The sequence below is a fragment of the Protomyctophum bolini genome (genome assembly GCF_963924005.1).
Source record: "Protomyctophum bolini genome assembly, chromosome: 8".
Lineage (NCBI taxonomy): Eukaryota > Metazoa > Chordata > Actinopteri > Myctophiformes > Myctophidae > Protomyctophum > Protomyctophum bolini.
The window spans coordinates 11,255,146-11,275,077 of record NC_137869.1 but is presented as its reverse complement, the minus strand read 5'-3'; the positions used below and the strand labels follow the sequence as shown (position 1 = coordinate 11,275,077).

At 41.8% G+C, this 19,932-nt stretch overlaps 1 protein-coding gene across 3 annotated transcripts in view; it reads left to right on the top strand.

Annotated features, from left to right (window-relative positions):
- Positions 1 to 8,913: 8,913 nt before the first annotated feature.
- lepr (leptin receptor) overlaps positions 8,914 to 19,932 on the top strand; it is a 56,513-nt gene continuing 45,494 nt past the window's right edge. For 2 of the 3 annotated variants that reach the window (XM_080771135.1, XM_080771137.1), the window contains exons 1-2: positions 8,914 to 9,093; positions 15,083 to 15,212. The gene's annotated coding sequence lies outside the window, so the exon portion shown is untranslated. The remainder of the gene's footprint in view (positions 9,094 to 15,082; positions 15,213 to 19,932) is intronic. The other variant, XM_080771136.1, reaches the window with a different exon arrangement.

Sequence of the window (19,932 nt, the reverse complement as noted above, 5' to 3'; positions counted from 1 at the left end):
TGCGGCCTCAACCGAGAGGGGCGTGGAATCATGAGTGACAGCCCCCCCCCCCCCCCCCACCTGCCCTGTGATGTCATCAACCTGCGTCCAGGAAATGTAATTTAGAACAACTCTCTGGTTTAGAAGCGAAGCGTACTACTTCTAAACCATACTGGTACCACAGTGCAGGTAATACTAATAGTACTACTACTACTACTACTACTGTCAGAATTACTGTACCGTTAGTCCAGTCTAGAGGAGATAAAGGCATGGATGAGCTTCTCTGCATCTGACTGGGTTAGAAGGGGGCGGAGTTTGGAGATGTTTTTGAGATGGTAGAATGCGGTTCTGCACAGATACTTTATGTGGTCGTTGAATGTCAGGTGAGGATCAAACTTGACACCCAAGTTTGTGACTGAGGAGGAGAAGGGGATAACCTGGCCGTCGATGGTGAGATGGGACATGGGGCATGATGAATGAATCTGGTGTGGTGTTCAATTATGTTTGAACTATGTTATAATGTTGCTCATTTTGACCACTAGAGAGTAGTATCATGCAACAGCTCCAACTACACTGTGTGAATCTTAAGTGACGGTATAGTAGACGTGACAACAGAGAAATAGAGAAACCATCTTAGACCCTTTTCCACCAGTATTGGTTCCCAATGGGAACCGGTTCAGTTCATTTAGGTTCTTAGTCCATGAGCCAGAGCTCCAAAATTGGAACATTAATTATGAATTGGACAAAACCATACCTATATTAGATTGTTAACACCATGAAACGTCCAGAGTTGATTACTTACACTATAAGACAAGGATTTATTGTATTACAAATTTTACATTTTTTTATATGCAAATGTTGCATTAAATAGAAAAATATGAAAAGTCGGTGGAAGGGTTATCATATATTAATTTACTTATATTGATCCTATAAACAATTTAATATAGGTATAGTTTTGCACACTCAATTCATAATTAACGTTCCAATTTTTTAACTCTGACTTATGCTAAAAGAATACATTGCATGGATGCACCTGAGACGTATCCTCAGTGATGTATCCCAAGGTCATCAGGGTTTCGGGTCTCCCAACATCATACCCCTCACTCAGGTGACCCAGTCGGGGTGATCAAGTCCCGACTTACGTCCCAGTATAGCTACCCTCGATCACTCCCATTAGGGAAAAACCAGAGCCACACAATCCGTTCCTCCTGAACTACTCTGCCGGGACTGGGAGGTACCATTCTGGCGCGTGGAAGGACTAGGTTCTGTGGGTTGACTCCTGTCCGGGGACCCGAGCTCCTACGTTTCACCAGGTCCACTCCTGCTCTCACCAGGTCCAGCCCCTGTGCGTTGCACCAGACTCCCAGCACCAGGCACTTTATTCAGGAATGGTGGATTCTCAAGCCACAATGGTTCCGCAGGCTCCACCTTGCCCTTGGTGGTGCCGCAGGCTCCGATTGTGGCTTGAATGGCCCTCCTAAAGGCCTCACCGTGGGTTTGTTGGGCTTCTTCCTCACGGAAGACACAGGCTGGGGCGCCAACCCATACTGCTCCCGGGTGCCATCTACATTTAAATTAGTTAAATTAAACAGCAATGGTATCTCTCTTTGCTCTCTCTCTCAGTAAATGTTTTACCAACCTGCTCTGTGTAGTTAAGCGATTGGTTGTAAAACCATATCCGATAAGAAAGATATAAGAAATTAGAAATAATAATAAGAAAAAAAGAAAAAGAAAATAGGAAAGAAAATAGGAAAAAAATGGTGACTAAGAACCAAAAATAACTGAACTGGTTCCCATTGGGAACCAACCGGTGGAAAAGGGGTCTTAGTGTGAAAGTGTGTGCATATGTGGCCCTTGAGAAGGTGCCTCCAGTACAATATTTACAAGCACGTAACAATCACAACATGGCACTGAAAAGTGATTACACACTCGCAAGAGGACCCCTCCAGGAGTAACAGTTTTCCTGCTTCAGAGCGCCAAACACTGATTGCAAAAAGTCACACTATACCAATCTATTCATGAGAAAAGAGCTCTGTCTCACAATAACTAGCATATCTTATTTGTATTCAACAGCTTTCTTGGCATGTCTTGTAGGTCAGTATACAACACGACAGTTGCCTTGCTATTCACACAGTTCATGACCGTTTGGGATACAAATACGTATGTTTGCTGTTTTATAATAAAGGCATTCATATTAGTATAGGAGCATTGCCTTGTTATTGTGTCAATTAACACAATATACATAGAGTATAAAGGCCACCTTTGTGATGCAGTCCTGCTCCATCCTCAGTACATGTCCTATCTCAGGCGTCTGTGTGTAATGTCCTTGGTAATGCTCCGGCTCCCTGTTTGTTTGTACAGTTCATTGTTTGATATTTTATTCGGCCAAAAGAACTGACATATACGTCTGAGGTATCTGTTATGGAACACTTCTATTCTCCTTGTGTCTGTCTTGACCACTCTCCAGCTCTCAGATCCATACAGCAGAACTGTACAACTGTACTGTACTGTCCTTCAGACTGTAGTGTACAGTATGGTATATGTGGGGGAAGAAAATAAAATTGATTAATCAATATTCAACATCAATTGATAACAAGGATGTGGACAGTGTAGTCGTTCTTGTTGTGTTCTGTAAGTGTAAGGGATTACTTTGACTGGCTACACATGTGTAGATTTGATATTGATCTCACTGTAGTATTTCATATATGAAATACTACAGTGAAATACTATAGTGTAAGGGATTACTTTGACTGGCTACACATGTGTAGATTTGATATTGATCTCACTGTAGTATATGAAATACTACAGTGAGATCAATATCAAATCTACACATGTGTAGCCAGTCAATGTAATTTGTTGTTTGGTTTTATTGATGTGACATCTTCAATGTTGTACTTTGGAATGGTAGCACAGGACTTTTGATTTTCTATAGAAGGGAGTTAAACGTGATATTACTGACTCATCTATACATTACTTACTTGCCTGGTTGACTACCTGGTTGAGCTTTTTTTATCTCTAACTGAAAAATTCCCAAACCAGGACACGATGTTAAAAGTGAGAACACTCAAGTGAGTGATCTATAGACCATGGTCAGGGTGTGTTCACTGGAATTAAAACTTCTCAGTTTCCTGAGAAGATAAAGCCGCTGCCTTGCCTTTTTGTAGATCTGCATTAGGTCTGAAAGGTGAGTTTATTGTCTATGGTCGTTCCCAGATATTTAAAGTCACTGACCTGCTACACTTCCTCCCCACTCATAGTAACAGGCCTAAAGATGGACCCTGAGCCCTCTGCTCTTGACCCCCTTCCCAAGCACAGCTCCTTTGTCTTAGTGACATTAAGGTCAAGGAAGCTGCTGTCAAACCAGGTGGCAATACGGTCGATGTGCTGGGAGTAAGAGGGACTGGGAAACGTCCTGCAGGCAGGCAACCAGGGCCATGTCATCAGCGTACTTTATGAGAGAGAAGACTTTGTTGTTGTATTTCAACTCATTTGTGTATAGGGAGAATAACAAAGAGGATAAAACGCACCCCTGTGGCACGCCAGTGTTTAGGACAAGGCAGTCAGACAGAGTGTTATACAGACTCGCTGGGGTCTCTCTCTCAGGAACTCCCTAATCCACAAAATGAGATTGCTACTGACGTTCAGGTCACACAGGCGTTTTAGGAGAAGATGAGGTTGGACCGTATTAAATAGCAGAAGAGAAGTCCATTAAAAGGACACGGACGTATGTTTTGGGTTTGTCTAAATGACTATGTATTTTGTCCAATAAAGTTAGAGTGGCGTCCTCTACACCTCGACTGGCTCTATAAGCAAACTGCATGGGGTCCATGCACTTAGCTGTTTGCAGTGAGAGCTCCTTACTCACTACACGCTCCATGCATTTGCTTAACCCATTTAGGCCTAAGGCCGATTCTAAAAACGCCTTCTAAAGCCTGACCTAAGCTTTCTGAAAAACTTCAAATATTTATATAGCAGCATCAATTTTTTGTAATTTTTGAATACTGTACATACTGTACAGAACCCAAATATGGGTTCCCGGCTGGAGGAGGTAAGACACCAGAAAGCACTTTTGCTCGTGTAGTTTTTGGCACAGGGACAATGGTTGCCGTTTTCCAGGCCTGTGACAAAGCTGATATTCAGAAACATTTGGAATAGTTTGGTAAATATGGGTCCCAATTGGATGGCACATTCTTAAGTTGTTCATTAACTCAACTCATCTTTAACTCAAATCCTAGCTTGCTTCTGGGACAAAAGATATGTTGAGATGCGGGTCCGTGGCCAAATACATATTATTTTGGGGGTCCTTCACATGATAAAGTTTCAGAACCACTGACATAGAAATGTGGGTTTTCCGTCCCTACGTACTTACGTATATGTCTGTCCAAGCATGTAAAGCTGCAACACCTGTCATTTCTCGACCGTTTCGGACATGGGAAGGCTCGCCAGAACAGGGCCGGCCCACTGGACCTGTTCTTGGGGGTCTGGATGTTTCTGGGACCCCCACACGGTAACTGTCATTTCTCGACCGTTTCGGACGCGGGAAGGCTCGCACCCCCCCTGGGCGCGTTGACCGCGTTCCAGGGGGTCTGGATGTTCCGCGGACACCCCGGGGAAACCCACACTGTAACTCTGTAATTTCTCGAAGATTCTTTCCAAAAATCATCAATGTACAGTAGAGAGCACAGTACACTAAAATACAGTATACAGAGCACAGTACAAAACAGTAACTATAAAGGTGTGATTTTTAGAAAACAGTTTTATTTTTTTTACAATCGGCCAATACGGGTTAGTGGTTAAACCTTCCTGCTACACCTGCTCATTCCCTGCACTGATATCTTGCTCTTGTGCTACTGCTACTGCTGCTTGCTGTGCTTGCCTTGTGATGTTTGGCACTCCCACTGCGTCCCCATCATCTACCTTTGATGATGGGTGGACTCTGTTTCTATGATCCCTTCAATGCTTTTGCATTCCCTGTAATATCTATTTGGCAGATTATTTATTATAAATATTCATGCTCACAGCCACAGGGAATGATTCGAGACAGAGCCTTGACGCCAAAATCCAAGAGTTCATCTGTAAAATTGTAATTACTTCTGTTAAATGAATGTCCTTTTGTTGGACAGTGAGCTGACACTAGGAAATTAGAAATCATTTCATGAATCTTTCAAATTAATCAGCGGTAAAAAAAAAGAAAAAGAATAATGATTACAATCTGTAAGGTTTTCTCAAATCCTAAAGATCCTTCTGAATCTGTAGCCTCCTACCTCCTCTTCTATTCTGAATCACAAATACACAATGCTGCTGTTGTCTTCTTAGTGTATGAACCCCTATGTGATTAATCATCCAAAAGGAAATCTGGTGTAATTTGAAAAAAATACCCCCCAAAAGCAGTGATTCATTGAAAAATAAGGCTCTGTTTCTCCCTCCCAGAAACCTGCTGACTCTGCTGACGCACTTCCGCACTAATCTGTGCTGATGCATGTATGCCGGCATCCAGGCTGATATTCTATGTGATTTGTCCCTAACCTACCATATTAATTAAGCACAGTCCTTAGCCCACAGAGTGTGGACTCTGTGGAGTTTGCATTCTCTAAACTGCTTCACCCTGTGTATGAGCCTTTGCACTGTAGGCAACCTGAGTTTGTGACCTGAATTTTTTCTTCTTCTTCTAATAAGCTCTCTTCAGCTGCAGTATACTCAGCACAGCTATAACCATAATTCATATTGCCGTTTTCCTGGTGAATAGTACTCTGCTATGCTTAACAATGACTCAAAGTCACCACCATAAACATATCATCATAAAGCTGTAATGGAGGGATGGTGCTCCGGTCATTACACACTACAAAATGTCAATGCAGAAAGGACTGGAGATTATTATTTTGCATTGGCCTTTAACATTATTTTCTCTATAAGAGGGAAGGGATTAAATATATCACTTTTAGAAAAAGAATAATGTACTATACACCAGAAGGCACTGGCGAAACAAGATTGTCTAATGACTTGCTTCAAGACTTTTTAGCTCTCTGGACAGTAAAAACAGTGAAAACGTGAACCTTTTTACAGCCACCCGACCATGGGGCATCCACTTGTAAACTAGTCCCAGGCTAGAGGAACATTTGACCCGAATTGATCAGTGTATAGTCTCCAATGCTCTGCGGTGCCGGTGACATTTGTTCATCTACACAAACTCACCAGGCAAGAACTGTATCAGAAACATAGCATTATAGATAGGCAGGCCTGAATACTGCAGGCATGTCTCATAAAATAACTATGTTGGAACAAACAAGACAATGATATAGGTTCATGTTGTTCAACTTCCCAACAGTTTTGTAGATCTTCCTAGCAGAGTATAATTAGGTTACCCCTGTTCAACAGCTGCAGCTGTGGTGGAAAATAACAGCCTTGAAAATAATAATAACTTTCATTGATATTCTGAACATTTGTTTTAAGTCCTTCTAAAATGGAACACCTGTTGTTGGGGGATGTTGCTCTTGGTTTTTACAGCCATGTAAAATTGTAACTGGTAAGGTTCAGGTAAGGTTCAGTGTAGCCTGATCACCGTGGTGCATCAATAAAAATGCAATTCTTCTTTTGTATATTGTTTACTTCACGCACTGTGTGCAGGGTACAGAGTTACACTGTGCACTGTGTGCAGGGTACAGAGTTACAGTTAAAACATTAAGTTAACTGCATGTAACACAAAACAGCAATGTAAAAAATGTCATTTTATAGTATGTTTTTCTTTCTTTTCATTACAAATCATTACAATTTTAATGATTTTACATGGGCCTACTAATTATTCTCATGTATCCTCTTCTGCCAGAAGTAGACTACAAAGTAATGTATACATAAGCATTATTGCAGATCTTAAAGTTCACAACGAGGGGCGGCATGATGCATTGTGAATTTATGAGTTTGACTTTGGAGATTGAATATATTTTTGCTGTTGCACAACACCTCTGAATGTCAGATAATTGCTCGGTAAGATTGATTGATTCCAACTGCTGCCTGCACAGCTAAACATTGCACATAGGCTATACAAAAGTATGAAATTAGAAACGGTGAAAACAGGCCGTTTATAGAGGAATATGGACAGTAAACAGTTTATTATGGAGGGTGCAAGGGGACTATGGCGTCACCGTTTCAGAAAATAGGCGGCATTCTCTGTACACACGGAGACGACAAAGTCGCGTCTCCAAACTTTCCCACTCTGGGAGGTGGTTTCAAAATGAGCCGGTTAAGTCCCCAAAAGTGTGTGACAGAAAGGGCAGATCGGCTAAATGGCAGATCGGCTAAATGGCAGATCGGCTAAATACTTGACCAGGTAACGCAGAATACGTCCTCGTCTGGACGTAGCATATAAGGAAGGTCTATGCAACACCTCAAACAACATCTTGAAAACGCCCACCTGGATTTTTCTGTGCACTTTCAGGATCCCAAGAGGATGGCCCAATCCCATACTGATTTTGGTGACCCCCCTGTCTCCATAATTATTATTATTTTCATTATTAAATATATATCTATTCTCACTAGTGGGAGTATGAAGCTGGCAGTATGGAAGTATCGGTCACTGGGTGTACAGTCAGTAATACTGTATAGTGGGGCGGTGGTGGCTCAGGGGTAGAGTGGCCGGAAGCACAATCTATGTAAAGCACCTTGGATAAAGGCACTATACTATATAAATGCACTATTTACCATTTAGTCACTTTGCCTTGTACTTTATAAATTATAATAGTTCTCTTAACTGTAACCATTGTGATTGCAGTGATCATATACTGACTTCATGAGTCATGAGTGACTCATCTAAATTTGGTCATTGCAGTCTCTCCTGAAAATTACCCCTGAAGCTAAAAATGCAAGATCCAAGACAATCTTCACAAAGCAATCAAGAAACAAATAAATCCTTATATCTTGGGTCAGTATGGGGTCATGGGCACACTTTCTGAATTCGGTTTTAACTGCATTAAATACAGGATACAGTAGTAGAGGCTCATACACATATTATGTGCCTGTGTATAGTCTCCAATTATTGTTCCAACATATCACAGATTGGACCCCACACTCTGATGTGCAGGTTTAATACAAATTAACTATATTGAGTGAACTCTCACAATATAACAATATCAGTCTGGGTCGCAGGGATTGAATCCTGTTTAATTGGATTTTCACTTGTGATTGTGGAAACGAGGCAATAAAAAACAAAAAAACAGTGAAACACAGATCAATTGATATATATCATTCTGCTACAGTGTTGGAGTAATTGGATTATGCTACAGTAGGCAATTGTTTATGATTTTAAGTAAATCAGTAATCACCTGACATAATCCATTGGATTACTTGAACTCTGTTCTACTTGTTACTGTGAGGGTTGAGATGAGCAATGGGCACACTTCCAGCAGACCACTGCTGTAGATTAAAAGTGGTGTGGAAAATAATCGCTGCTCTGTGTGATGCCCCCCTGTGTGCATGTAGAGGCACATACAGTACAAACAGTCTTTGACCCAATTAGAGGTATAGGTTTGCCTATGCTCCTGCATCCTGCTCCTCTCTCTCTCTCTCTCTCTCTCTCTCTCTCTCTCTGGACAGCCATAGTGACAATCTACCAGGCTGGCAAGTGGCAACAATACTGTGACGCAACAAGGGTCAGAATGCCAGTTGGCTCTTGCCCCCAAAACAAATCACCACAAGGCAACACACACGCACGCACGCACACACACGGGCGCGTGTACATGCCCCTGGCATTTGAGGGAGTGATACTGTTATTGGTTCGTTCAGTATTTTGATACACTCCCCCAGAAATAGCCAGCCATGCCCAGAGACCCACGAGGAAGTGGTGGGGTGGTTTCTGTAACCCTATGCAGTACACTGGTCACTGGTGACTCCAGATAAAGCTCCTTAAGCTCTCTAAGCCCTATGGGACTTTTCTGTTACAACTTCTGATCAAGAAGTCCACCACTGATAGGACTCAGGCTGTGAAACACACACAAACATACATACAAACATACTGTAGCATCTAGATGACTATGCATCCCCTCTTCATTTTACCAAACACTTTTCTTGCTTCAGCAGCAGTTGAGGAGTGGAAGACAGTGCCTTGGTGATGTGGAGCTGTTGGTGAGTAGCTAATTACTAATATTTATTTTTAATATAGTCTTCAAGGCATTTCCATTTAATGTTTGATTTGAATATAAAGGGTGAGAAATCCTGAGAAATAATGATGAGCTGCATTTAAACATGCAAGTACTGTACTACTACAGCCTGCACAAGTTGGCCGTTGCGGTGGCGCTCTTCAGTCAAGGGAGTTGACCATGTTACTGTTTACTTGAGGTTACCGGTATTGGCTCAATCTTTGTATTATCTTTGTATTACTTATTTTTCTCAAAAATTCTCAACTGTATGTAGTTTAATTACCCTCTCACTTTGTTCAAGCAGGACAATATTATCCTGCCTTGTGTTTTGTTTTTATAATTGGATTGTACTGAGCCATTGATTCCTGGCCCGTCAAGTTTTGCTTCCAGTTTTAATGAGGCAACCAACCTGTTGGTAATCACACAGCCAGCCTGACACAGAGGTCAGACATCTCTTTCTGCATTCCAAAATTGTTAAACCGTGGCTGTTAACTGAAATAGTTAGTTTGTGTTTCACTTTAAAAAATAGTTATGAAGATTAGATAAATGTATGTGTTCTTTTGCCTCATTGTAAGTGAAATGTTTAGGATAATTTAGAAATCAACGTAATTTTTTTATTTTACACTGCAGTGAAAACAGCCTGTGTTGTCTGAGGCTAAGTTGATGTTGTTACTTGTTGGTACCATGGTAGACATTTAAGATTTGCCCGAGGCAAGAACACACCAGTCTGGGATAGATCAATTGTCCAAGGATTGATTTAAACAGAAATGTGGCTCTTAACCTATTCACCTGCAGTTATTTAATTATGTCATAGCAATGTGCTGTGCCATACAGTAATTACCATTTTGGCGTGGTAGAAGAGCAGAACTTTTACATAACTGCATATTGGTGTGTGTGTGTGTGTGTGTGTGTGTGTGTGTGTACGTGCGTGCGTGCGTGCGTGCTCATCAAGTACAGAATGACCAGTAAATGCTGCTGTTGCTGATCATGCCAATATTTGCTCCCAATAGACCTGTCCTATAGGTGTAATAGATATTCTAGGAATGCTTGTACATTTCTCTAATGTGCCATTAGCTTGACGCTGAATTCTGTTTTTGTTTTTCCTTCACCCTGCCCACCAGTGCATAGCAGGGTATTGTAATTGGTCCTGCTGTCAGTGTGTAGGTGTTTGTTACCAGCCGCGACAGCATGACACAGCAACAATTTGACTATTTTGTGCCCTAAAGACATTTATCTGTCTACCTACATCCATAGTATCAATACATATACTGTATGTGTTATTGAATTGTCTCCATTAATATGTTCAAATATGTAAATTACCCCCTTACATATGTCTTAAGCAGCATAAATTGATGATTCTACAAGACAAATGGCCTCAGCTGAGAAAGGGTTCAGACGGGGTCTGCAAACTTTGGAAGTCAGTCACTTTGAATGGTATCTGAGAATTCACTTACTGTATACATCTTGATCACATGACCCCAGAGATAATGTGTACCGATTTCTGTGAGTTTTCGAGCATGAGGCCGGTTTGAAAAAACGTGACCCACCTGTACTCTTTTGGAGTATACAGGTGGTTCCTTCCTGATTAGCCCTGTGGAAGGTTACCTGTTTTTAGACAAAATATTCATTCACTTATTATTACTATAAAGCCATCAAAACACAAGTTGGATTCTGCGAATGTATTTGAATATACAAAAGACAAAAATGTGATCAAGCAGATATAGAAGCAAACAGTTCATGATTCAGATTCAGGCAAATTACACTTTTCTCCCAAGGCCATACGAGCTGAGCTCTTTAACCACTTTCAACTAATCCCTATTGTGGGAATGTGGAAATGTCATTATGAAAACGTTCACAATGTGACACTGTTGATGTATGATGATGTATAAAACTGGGCTTAAGTGGTTAATAGTAAAAGCAAGTTGGTGCATCGATGACACCCCTATACTGAGGAGACGTGTAGAGTGTATGACTCAGGGAAGGAGCTATCCAATAATATTGCTTGCAGTCTGATTAATCTAAGCTTTACCATACACAAGTACTGACTGAAAACATCATTAACTCCGGCACACATGGGCATGTAGTGTGTGTGTGTGTACAGTGTGTGTGTGGGGGGGACTTGTAAATTGGTTTACAAGTCAACCTGAGTTGCAACTGTACTTGCTTGCACCACTTTCTTCTGTCTACACACACAGTGTTGTGATGCGTTGTGGGTTGTTGATCAGCTATTTTTGCCCTAACCCTAACCCAGAATAGGGATGCCCCCAATACATCTACACTGTAGATGTATTCATTCACACATGTTGAAATACTGTACTGTAGTCTACAGAACAGTACAATATTTCAACATGTCATGACAGTGTGTGAAGTTGACAGTCCCCTACTACTCTAATACTCTATTCCCTGGCCATTTGCTTTAATGTGCTGGCTAGATGGCAATGGCTCACTAAATTGAGGCTATAAAATCCACTGACGCACCAGCTACGCAGTACGCAGTGGCTCGTTTATACGAGCTCCCTCTCTCTTTCTCTCTCTTTATCTTCTCCTTTTCCTTCATGCTCTTTGCTCCGTCGGATGGAGATAAAGGAAGGAAAAAAGGGGCACTCGCTGGTCTGTGCCATGTTTCCTTCGTTCCTCTGTCCGACGAGAGAATGGGGTAAGAGTTAGGACAAATGTGTGTCCTGCCTCTGTGTGAGTACACGTGAGGGGAAAATAAAGATGTGAGTGTGCGTGCGTGAGAGAGAGAGAGAGAGAGAGAGATAGAGAGAGAGAGAGAGGGAGGGTGGGTGATCTTATGTGCGGAGAATGTGAGTGAAAAGGTTTTCAGAGGGAAGAGACAGAAGAGGTGGTGTGTGTGTGTGTGGGTATAAACTATAAATAGAGACATTGATGATGCTATTGCTATATAATTCTGAAGCTGTACGGTATAAGTAGAGAAATAAGTAAATCATGAAAAGAGCAGATGAGTGAAGGTTACCCATCTCCCCCGAGGCCTTTGGCATTACAACACAACCAAAAGCATTGAGTCACTTAGCTGTCAACAGAAAGATCTTCTCTACTACAGTAATACTACAGTAACAGCTCTTGTCTTTATGCGCTCCAGGAGTGTATGTTACAATATTGAATTGAAATGACGATTTTCCAGTGTGCAGGAATTAAAGGGGTATATTTATCTGTAAACACACAGGCACTGTCCAGATTTATAACTGGTCACAATTTCTTTGCTAATTATTAACACATTGAGCCAATCGTCCCCTCTGGAAGGGAATCAGCTTTCACAAGGGTTCACGTGGATTTTACTCAGCCTAACTAACCCTACTTTGCTTTGCTCTAAAAGAACATAACTCTGGTGTCTTATATATTTTATTGTCATTAAACAAACATACATTTAACACACATGAACTAAACTCTATTAAAGGTCAGGTTAGTATGAATGGTAGGAGGCAATAGGTAAAAAACCTGCAATCAGATGAAAGGCAGATATACAATATATACATTCGTCAAAAAATATTTTATATTTTGAGTGGTGCAACCACTCCTACAACCAGCAATGTCCGTGTTAAACTATGTATGTGTTCAACTATGTATGTGTTAATGAGCACGAGTATGACTATTAGTAGCCTACCAGTAGGGGCGCTGTTGCCTGCTAATGAGAGAGAGAGAGAGAGAGAGAGGAGGGGGTGGGGGAGAGGGGAGTTGCACCACTCTGTTCACACGGGTGTGATTTTTTTTTTTATAGAAGAAGGCCGTCAGGCTCGGGAGTCGAACCCGCAGCACACTGCCAGACTCAAGCTACCGGCCAAGGTGCCTGGACCGCTGAACCACGGCCCAGGCCACATTCGTCAATAATACAGACTGGTTTACAACATATGGATAACGCAGTATACAGTAGGCCTACATTTCTCATTAATAGCATTTAAGCATTATTTACCATTGGTCAATGTGAAGCTGGATTACTAGGTTTTCTTTGTGCAGTTCTGAGCACAAGGCTGGATTCTTGGTTCCTTCATTGAATCTGAGCTCTTGCCCTCGCGCAGGGACTTATAAAACCTCTGCTTTGAAAGGGTCCTCCCTGGGGGCAGGACTTGGAGTCACTCATTGGCTGCTATAGGTGCTGTCGACCTTAACCATTGGTTGTTAGTAAGTGCGTGATTTCTTTCTAGTCTGAGCATAGACATGGTAACGCCCCGCCTGGCTCTGATTGGCCTACCGACACTGCCGACGTCTTGCCTGTCCTCCGAGATGCAAGGCTACTCCGTCGTGGGAAATAATACAAGTCCAAGAGAATGGCAACACGCGACAGTAACTTGTAACTTTAATTTTTGTAGAAGAGGCAAACTAATATTGTTTGTGCCGTTTGCTTTGATTGAATAATTGATTGAACAACTATGATTTGATTTGGGTGTGTTCTAAATTAAAGTGTTAGTGTTGATTATCGTGTATTAATCTAATTATAGTAAACTAATACTAAAAAGATATTCATTTATTTCCCACCACGGAGTAACCTCGTAGCCTCGGTCCCATCCCATGCTTACTTATCTGCAAAAAGAAAACCTCTCGGCAGACTATCCAGCATGTAACCTCGCCTCACCAGCCTTTCCACCACCTCAGAGCCTGGTCTCTGTTTAAAAAGTCTGTATGATCCGGTCGGGAGCTCTTCTACAAGAATTAAGCAAAGTTACTGTTGCGTGTTGCCATTCACTTGTAGGCCTACTTGTATTATTCCCCACCAAGGAGTACCCTTGCATCTCGGAGGACAGGCAAGACGAGCAATGTCGGTACGCCAATCAGAGGCAGGCGGGGCGTTACCATGTCTATGCTCGGACGTAGAAAGAAATCACGCTTAGTAAGTAGCCTGGCCGAGCCATGAGGCCCATAGGGCAGGAGCCTATCTCCTGTTTCTGTAGCGCGAGGCAGCTTGATGTACAAGTACACCCCCTGGACATGACGCTAGTATGTCGCAGGGATTTACCCCCAATCCAACCCTTGATGCTGAGTGTCAAGCAGGGAGGCACTGGGTCCCATTTTTACAGAGTCTTTGGTATTTGGTCTTTGGTTGTTAGACCAGGAATTAAATACTGTGCTTGCCATGAGGTGCGACTGCATGGGCAAGCAGGAAGTATCCTACCCTTGCATCAGCTATTTATGGCAGTTTGCCCCCCTCTCTCCATTGTTGCGAACGCAATGAGCACTTACTATGAGACCTAGCAGATCATGTCTGTGTGTCTGTCTGTCCCGCTTTTGTGCCCATATATGGAGCTGTCCCGCTGTTACGTCACCATGACTCAGCCATAACCATATAAGGAGTCCCCAAAGCAGCTATACGTCCAAAACCCAAATATGTACGAGCTGCGTTCGCTTCCCGCGTTTGCGCGTGTTACTGGTTAAAAGAGGTTAACAATGCGAAAAGAAAAGCCTGGTCACAACATAATGCAGAGAAGCTATCGGTGGATGTATCCTCCGGAACATCCGTCAGATGTATTTCCCCTGGATACGATATTTTCCCGACCAATCACAACACTTGTTTCATTCGCAAAGAATGTAAACTGATTTGTAAAGCCTCAACGTAATTACGTTTGGCAATACTTCCGCTAAAATCCTACCGCCCAAAAGAATTATAGTCTTTACAGTGTAGGTCTTGCCCAGGGTGCCATGTGTGTGAGGGAGAGCAGGCAGAAAAATGTTTGCTGTGAAGAGAGAGATTAGCTGTGCTGTTTGACACTACAGGAGGAACATTGTTTGTAAGTTTAATGTTTGTGTTCTTTTTAATGCAAGAATATATCACGTATTTGGATTTAGACAGGATTGTTTGGTTTGATTATTTAAATGCCAATTGTTTAACTGCTTTTCGATGACTGTATACATGCTGTAGAGTTTTGTAGCAGTTTGGTAGGCTATTGTAATGGTCTGTATAATTTATTTTATTTATGTGACTCTTAACAGTATTGTATTTTGTACATTTTACTGTGTTACAGTTTCACTCCTGACAAAGATCAGTAAAAAGGGAGCAAGATGCCTCATTCCTGACTCCTGTCTCTTTTTTGTATGGAGTTTGGCTGGCTGCCTAATTGTCGTTACATCACCTCAGTGAGGGCAGTACAACAGGTAAGCATTTCTAATGACAACTAATAACAACTAATATAATCACTCCAAAATCCCATATATAATCAATCATGTACTTCAGAATCCCAATATAATCATGTATCTCACATGTACCAACTGACGAGTATTCTCACAAATAAGACCCATTAACCAATAAACACTTGGTACATTTGTATGTGAAGACAGCAGATTTGAAAAAAACACACACACACACACACACACACACACACACACACACACACACACACACACACACACACACACACACACACACACACACACCACCTCTGCCATGTGTGCTTGCATCACATCGGTGGGATGGGTGGGAGAGCAGTGTGTGACTGTATATGTGTATGTGTGCTTTTCAAATCTGCTGTCTTCACATAAAAATGTACCAACAACTATTAAAAACTGAATACAAGTTATATTACTCTTTCACTAATCTCTCATTGAGATGATGGCACTGATGGCTTCCCGGATTGCTCTTTCACAAACCTCATGAAAAGCAGCCCGAAGCAGGTTTCTGTTTTGTTTCATGTGTGCAGACTTATTGCTGCCTCCAGCTTCATGACTACTACAAAGTCAGCTAGTTTTTTGTGGCACGCCATCGTCTCTGAGGTGACATCTGATACATGGGTTGTCAGGAAAATACATCATCCTTAAACATTGCCAGCACACACAGCACTTGAACCATGCTAATGTACGATATAAACACAGCACTTGAACCATGCTAATGCGCGATATAAACACAAATGGGCACTCACAGGTTGAAACACAGAAATAACACTTTATTGAGAAACGGATATCCCCTTGAGATGTATCATCTCGTTTCCGAGGGGGTCCAACTATGTACTACTTACTTATAGGGACAAATGCTTACAGTGTTTGCAATACTTTCACAACACAACTAAAGCTTTTCCAAGCCAAAGAATATGTTGATATGGTTATGAACAGTTCTTTCAGTGAGTAGTGGAAGGTAGCTGAAGTGATCATTATGGCCATGAGACACAGGAACATTCATAGCTGTGACCCTGGTCGCAGTGCCAATTAAAATAAGTCTGTGGATGTGTCCAACATACAGGCCTTCCATAGAGTCTATTTATACTATCCTTTGTATTAGTGTTTTTCTATACAGGAAAAATACATGCAAGGTCATTTTCATCTTCAGTGGAAAAACCACCAACTTGAGAATCTCTGGAAAATTGTTACTGTACCCCAAGGACACAGTGAGAATGTGATAGAAAACCTTTGTCAAGTAAATACTGGCATAACACCACACTGTCAGTGATTATAATTATCATTATTAACTGGTAGTAGTAATAATAACCAGTAAGACGCCCTCATGGTGTGCAGTGCACGCAGATTGGGGGGCCAGATCAACATATGGAATGAATTCTGTACTGGCCATATATGGAGCGTGTCTTGATTGTACAGGGTTTGATGAGGTCAACATATGGAATGTCAGAACAGGTCAGCTCCATGTATGGAGATCTAGCAGCGGGGGCAGTGTCTTGAGTGTACAGGGTTTGATGAGGGCCCAGGTAGGGATGGGCCTTAATTTCCGGAACTGTTGAGAACTAGTTTTCGCCGGCTGCCGGGTGCGGCTGCACTAATAACTTTGGGGCGGGCCCGTCTAGAGTTTAAATGGACAGGTATCAGTCAAAAGGGAGACATCGAAGACGAAGGACGGATGGGGAAGGATAAACATATGGAATGTCAGAACAGGTCAGCTCCATATATGGAGATCTAAGGGTTTGAGGTAGAGTTGCTGGCCAATATTGATGACATCAGGGATCTCCATATACATGTATGGGCATTCCCATATATGGGCTTAATATTGATCAGGGATCTCCATCCCTGATGATGTCACGTGATGTCACAGGGCATGACCATATGGAGACGTGGGGTGATGGACGGACGGATGGATGGATGGACTGACTGACAGGAAATGCACATTTTCATAGTAAATGTGACCTGGTGTCGCAATAGTAACTAACTAGAAAAGTCTCAATTTTGAAAAGTGTGGTTGCCGGGGTCGCTTACATAGGACCCTCCCACTAATATTTTTTTTAAAACTGACTTCATGTGTGTGTCTGACATTGACCCATTGACACCTACAGCTTGGCCATTCACACTGAGCAGTCAACTTTGGGGTCACACACACACACACACACACACACGCACACACACACACACACACACACACACACACACACACACACACACACACACACACACACGCACACACGCACATTGTATAGTTTCATTGATATTAATTAATTAGTTCTCCATAGACTTACAATGGGAAGATCGAAGACTAATTAAGGCTACAATTTAAGTATTTCTTTCCCTCGGAGAGGGAAGCGCCATATTTAATAAGACTTGGGGGGAGGTTCATAATAATTCTGAAAATGAATTGAAAAGGAATTACATCAGTCGGCCTCATGGTGGCGCTATAACAGCCTACTTTACGTTTTTCCATATACTCTTGAACTCTTCACACTTTTTGCTCCTCTTTTGTCCAAATCTCTCAAAAATGTGGGAGGGATCTATTTTACAAAACATGCCACAAATCATGAACCAAACGTCCAATCCACCCCGAATTTGAATCATATTTCGCGAATGGTTTAATCAACCAAAAGCTAAAAGCAATTCCATTTTCATTTTGCTGCAAATGCAAAAGATGTAACCATTTTCTGCAAAAACATGATTTTTGGGGGATAAATCCCCTCCGAATTACTTACACATGATCACAGGGGTGACTGACATTGTAATTGGCTAGCAAAATTTGTGGAAGGGGCCTATGTAAGCAATTGCGGCAATCACACAATTTTTCTAAATTGCGACTTTTCTAGTACTGGTATGTGTTATACTGTATCTATGTGGTATATATGTATCTATGTGGTAGATACATGTATGTATCTATGTGGAATTCATTGGAAGTTATGTTGTTGATGTAATGTATTTATCTTATACTCTGCTCTGCTCTGGTTTGTTGTTGTTATCAGAGTTGTGTAATCTGAGATATCAAATGTGATATGATATCAGAGCTGTGTCTCGGTGCAGAGATAATCTGGGATGAGCAGAGCCACATCGCCATACTAAATGCAATATATTTGCAATAAATGGTTAATTGTCAATCTGAGCTGAAGAGTCTTAATGAAAATGGTTTAGATTGACTTCCTTCTCACTCTGCCAGATTCTAATGCCTATTTCCTCAAGAAGTGAGAATAGAAAGGTGACATTACAGTGAAAGCTTTTTTAAAGTGCATGCTTAGATTATAGAGCAGCCGCTTCATGGGCACACAATGATCCTGGTTCATGTCCAAGTTCCTCCGGCAAAGTGTCCTTGAGCAAGACACTTTAACATAACTGCTCCCGATAAGGACAGGTTGGTGCATCTGTTGTCTGTGAATGAAATGCACTATATAAAATGCAGCATTTACAGGTTGTGGCGTCTCGGTCGGGTTTGTAACCTCGGAGAGAGAGGGAGAGGGAGTCGGAGTGGCCTTCAATTAAACCCACTTACCTCCGCTGGTCCGCTGTCGCTCCTCCTCGCTGGCCCCACCCTGCCCCCCTGAAAGAGAAAGAGACTGACTTTGCCTAGCCTAATGCACTTAGGCTACTGTTGTCCGCATCATTTCTGTGAATAAAAACTGTGCCAGAGTTGGTCTGGTGTGAGAACAGCGCCCCCCACAAGGTATATGCCAGCTTTTGTTGGCATTCACGAGAAGCTTCTGTGTAGCACATAATACGAAATGGATGGATTGGGAACTAAAACTGGTTTCAATTACACAACTCTTTCAGAGAGCATGCGTTGAAATAGCCAATCTCAGTTTAAGCAGAATTATGAGTAACCGCTCTGGTGTGCGTTTAAAATCTTGGCCCACTGAGAGATGCCAGAGGACAGTTTGTCAGTGATTCAGGTGGAAAGTCTTCAATGTATGTTGCCAGCAACACAGTTAAATAACTGATCTCAATTCTTGTCTTTTTTCACCACACCTAACCAGTGTAATACATGTTCTCCATGTAAACACTTTGGTGTGAAGTGTGATTTGAAGAAAAACATAATTACAGCCATTGAGCTATACCACAATTTTGACATTGGGGACTTGGCATCATTAAGAATGAGTCTTTTGCATGTTGTTCTATTGAATACGGCTGAGGACAGGCATTGGTGGGTTCTGCATGAATGTGTGGTGTCCTGCTGTTGTGCATTTGAATTGCCGTAAAGACTTGGAGCAATAAATAAAGTAAGGACGTAAAGACTAAAGAATATATGGTAACGGCAGTCCATTTATAATTTGCATGTGATATTCATGAATGTGATTTTATATTATGCCATTGCCCAAGGTGACTCACTTCACCTTGATTTTATTTCCTAAGCTGAGCTATCACATAGCTAATAGATGAATGGATCCTTTAGGTTCTTTATAATCATGTTGACATGGCTCAATAGACCCTGCAATGTGAAAGCTGGCCTCTGCACTTCAAACAGGGGGAATCCGCTCATTAATAATGTATCAGATTATACATGGTGCATGAGGCCATCCTGACAGGAGCATTACATACCAAGAGGATGATGTCATCCAGGGTGAGATAATGCTAGAATGATGTCACCTCTTCATTTCAAAAGCATCACCCCTATGCTTTGTGTTTCCCTTTCTAGTGGCTTTGTCTAATCACTGAAGCATGAATAAACATGTACACGCACGTGCGCGTG